The 3,550-nt window shown below is 31.7% G+C and overlaps 1 non-coding gene across 1 annotated transcript; it reads right to left on the minus strand.

Annotated features, from left to right (window-relative positions):
• Positions 1–3,031: 3,031 nt before the first annotated feature.
• On the minus strand, positions 3,032–3,138 carry LOC136201685 (small nucleolar RNA R71). The gene has a single exon (XR_010674028.1). It is a non-coding gene; the product is annotated as a small nucleolar RNA R71 (small nucleolar RNA).
• Positions 3,139–3,550: the final 412 nt, after the last annotated feature.

A 3,550-nucleotide genomic window follows, 5' to 3' on the forward strand; every position in this document is an offset into this window, starting at 1 on the left:
CTATACTCTCACCTGTTATAGTTTTTATTCTCTGTATTCTTTACTTCTGACAAATCATTAACTCTGTCAAACACTTGTTTATCAAAATCACAATTCAATCTAATGCAAATTATTCTTTGTTCATCATCAGATTCTATTACTGCTTTTATGAAGATTCTAGGGAAATCCATTTAAGCAAGACATTGTCACACCCGACCCTGAACGACCTCAATCGGCATCGGGCGTGAAATAGAAAGATTATAATCAATACTTAGAAGTCTCCAATTATCCAAATATCATTATATTACAATTACAATACCAAAGTTCTAACCATAATTCTAACAATAAGCAACAACTTCCGATCATTGCCTAATCGGTCGGTAACCTTCTCTCTATCATGTACTTTCTCACCTAAAAACATTAAAACATTTAAAAAGGTGAGACAAAAATCTCAGTAAGAAACTATCAGCTATAAAAACCCATTTTACTTAACATAGCTACATATATATCTTTATAAAGGGATTTCATCAAAACCTTCTCAAATATACTCAAAACTTAACGTTTCATCAAAACATTTCATAATCAAATAAATCTTTTTATCAAACCAACTTGTAATCAAATAAATGTTTTATCAAACCAACTCGTAATCAATCAAACGTAAAACCTTATATCAAAATCAATCATAACCGAAAACATAATCCAAATGAACTTAAAACATTGTATCCATCCTCGAGTTTCTCCCGTTAAGTATCAATCCATAACCACATATATAGTCGAGACGTCTCTTAACATTGCCTATCTCATATGATCTTACCTAACACTTCGCTGCCATACCCAATAGGTCTTCAGACTATGTACACAGGCCATGTCCCTCACTGAACATGGTCTTCAAATATAAAACCACCGATCCGGATAACTCTCGATGGATATAAAATCATAAAATCATAACGTATTCAAATTTCCTTTCACAATCAAATTCCAAACTATTCATAACCATAAATCATTTGGCTTCAATTAGCCCTTTTGTATCATAAAAATCATATTTGGACTTCAATCCAAAATAATAACAACAATAACCGCAACAGATTTCTCAATCCAAAAACAATTCGTAAGAAATCATCAAATTCATTTTATTCAATATAGATATATATTGAAACCAAAAACATATATGTATATATGTAAATCAACCAAATTAAGCCTTAAATCAATATAATCAAGTAAAATCTGAAATTCACATAGAAGCATAATCAACAGCTTCATTTGAACCGTAATTTCACAATAAAAAAGCAAAATCATGAAAAACCCCAATTTTACAAAATTCCTGCATAACCTTAAAATATCAATTTCGGAAACTTCTTTGATTATATATATATATCTATATACGTAAAACTCAAAATATAGTTGATAGTTACTTACCTTGGCTACTAATTGACCCGATCGATTCTTATCTAAATTCTGTCTAAGACGTTTTCCCTCTAAACGTTTCCGAAACTCAAAAACTCTTCGGTTAGGATTTAGAACTATGCATAAAGATGCTATGTTTTCAATTTCGAGTGATTCGGACGGTCGAATCTCCGTAAATCAAAGAAACGGTGGAGAAACGGTTCAGAGAAAACTAATAATAAATATAAAGAAAAAAGAAAAAGAAAAGAAAATTATCCTCATAAATATGAAAGAAAAGAAACTGATAATAAAACTGATCATCAACGCTACACCGCCTACGGATTTGAGATTTATATCTCAAACTTGGCGAATATCCCGTTTGATCCTCCATCTTTATATAATCCTTTAAAAATTATCCTAACTTTTAATTTACACATAAAATCATCAAATTAACTCCAAACTTTTCCCATAGCACTAAATAAAAATCACATACCCAATAATTATCATATATACTAATATCAAAATATGAATTCTAGAAATTTAGTCACGGACGTGACAGACATAGCAATAGTTATCATTTTATGAAGTTAGAAGAGATTCAGTTCATAAAAGGATAATTGTATCACATAATCCACTTGCTTCGTTTTTAATTCTTAATTCTAATTCACTATGATAGGTCAAGGAATTAGGATTATCTATCTAAAAACACCTAAGTTATTTAATCATGGATTGGGAGATTGGATTAAATACTCTTATCTGATACAACTGCAGTAAGTTTGGAAAGTGTTTTCAGGTTTAAACTTATAACAATTTGGATGTATCCCGGGCTATGCACAAAATAGAAACTCAGGAAATATAATTTAAGTATTATTTTCACTCTTGTAAACAAAACTATTTTCAAATCAAATTATTTATTCTCTATAACCAAGAAAAAATGAATTTATAAATTAAACCTGTTATAGTAGTTAATCAGCGTTCTTTGTGGGAACGATATCTTATTATTACTACAAGCGGAACCGTGCACTTGCGGAATTCGCCTGACAAGTTTTTGGCGCCATTGTCGGAGAACGCTAAATAGATTAACCTATATAAATTTTATTTATTTATTCTGAATTTTGGTTTATAGACTTATATGAAATTCTTTCTGATTAACAGGTACAAAAATTAAAAGTTTATGCGTCAGGCACGAAGTGCCAAGCAGATACTAGAACCTTATCAACCTGAGATTGAAAAGAATTTAAAGAAAAAGAAAAAAGCAAGGAAAAATAAGAACAAAAATAAAGCAAAGATGGTAGTACCACAAAGGTTAATGGACTATGTCGCACCAGCACTTAATGGAGTACAAGACGGAGTAGTACGCCCACCAATCGTTGTAGAACAATTTGAGACCAAACCATCTTTACTTCAAATGTTACAAAACAACGTCCAATATTATGGACTACCTAAGGAGAATCCAAACACTCATCTGGTAAGTTTTCTAGAAATTTGTGATACCTTTAAAATCAACAGGGTGACAACAGATGATATTAAGCTTCGTCTTTTCCCATTTACCTTAAAAGACAAAGCCAAGGCCTGGTTGAACTCACTTCCACTAGGAACAATCATCACCATTTGGGACCAACTAGCCAAGAGTTTTCTATCTAAATTATTTCCCTTAGCGAAAACAGCAAGAGTTATCAAAGAAATCACATCATTCACCCAGTACGAAACTGAAACCATCTACGAGGCATGGGAACGTTTTAAAGAAATGCAAAGGTTCTACCCACACCATAACCTACCCCAAGAATTACTCATACAAACCTTTTATAATGGTATAAACCCAACCATCATAGGAACAATTGATGCTATGACTGGAGGATCATTTATGAAAAAGACTTCTGCTGAAGCATTTGATCTGTTGGAACAAATGGCAACAAACAACAGTATGTGGCCAGTAGAAAGATCACAGACTTCTAATACAAGTAATGCTCTCACCTCTTCTTCATCCTCGATGGTGAAAGGTATACATGACTTAGACCCTGTTACACTACTGCAAGCACAATTTTCTGTTTTATCTCATAAGATAGACAAATTACACACTGAAGTACAAAACCAATCTAATAATGATTGTAATAATCCAGATTTGGAATAACAAAGTAATTATGTTAGAATCAAAATAATCCTTATTCGAATACTTACAATCAAGGAT

Source organism: Euphorbia lathyris, chromosome 7, assembly GCF_963576675.1.
Source record: "Euphorbia lathyris chromosome 7, ddEupLath1.1, whole genome shotgun sequence".
Lineage (NCBI taxonomy): Eukaryota > Viridiplantae > Streptophyta > Magnoliopsida > Malpighiales > Euphorbiaceae > Euphorbia > Euphorbia lathyris.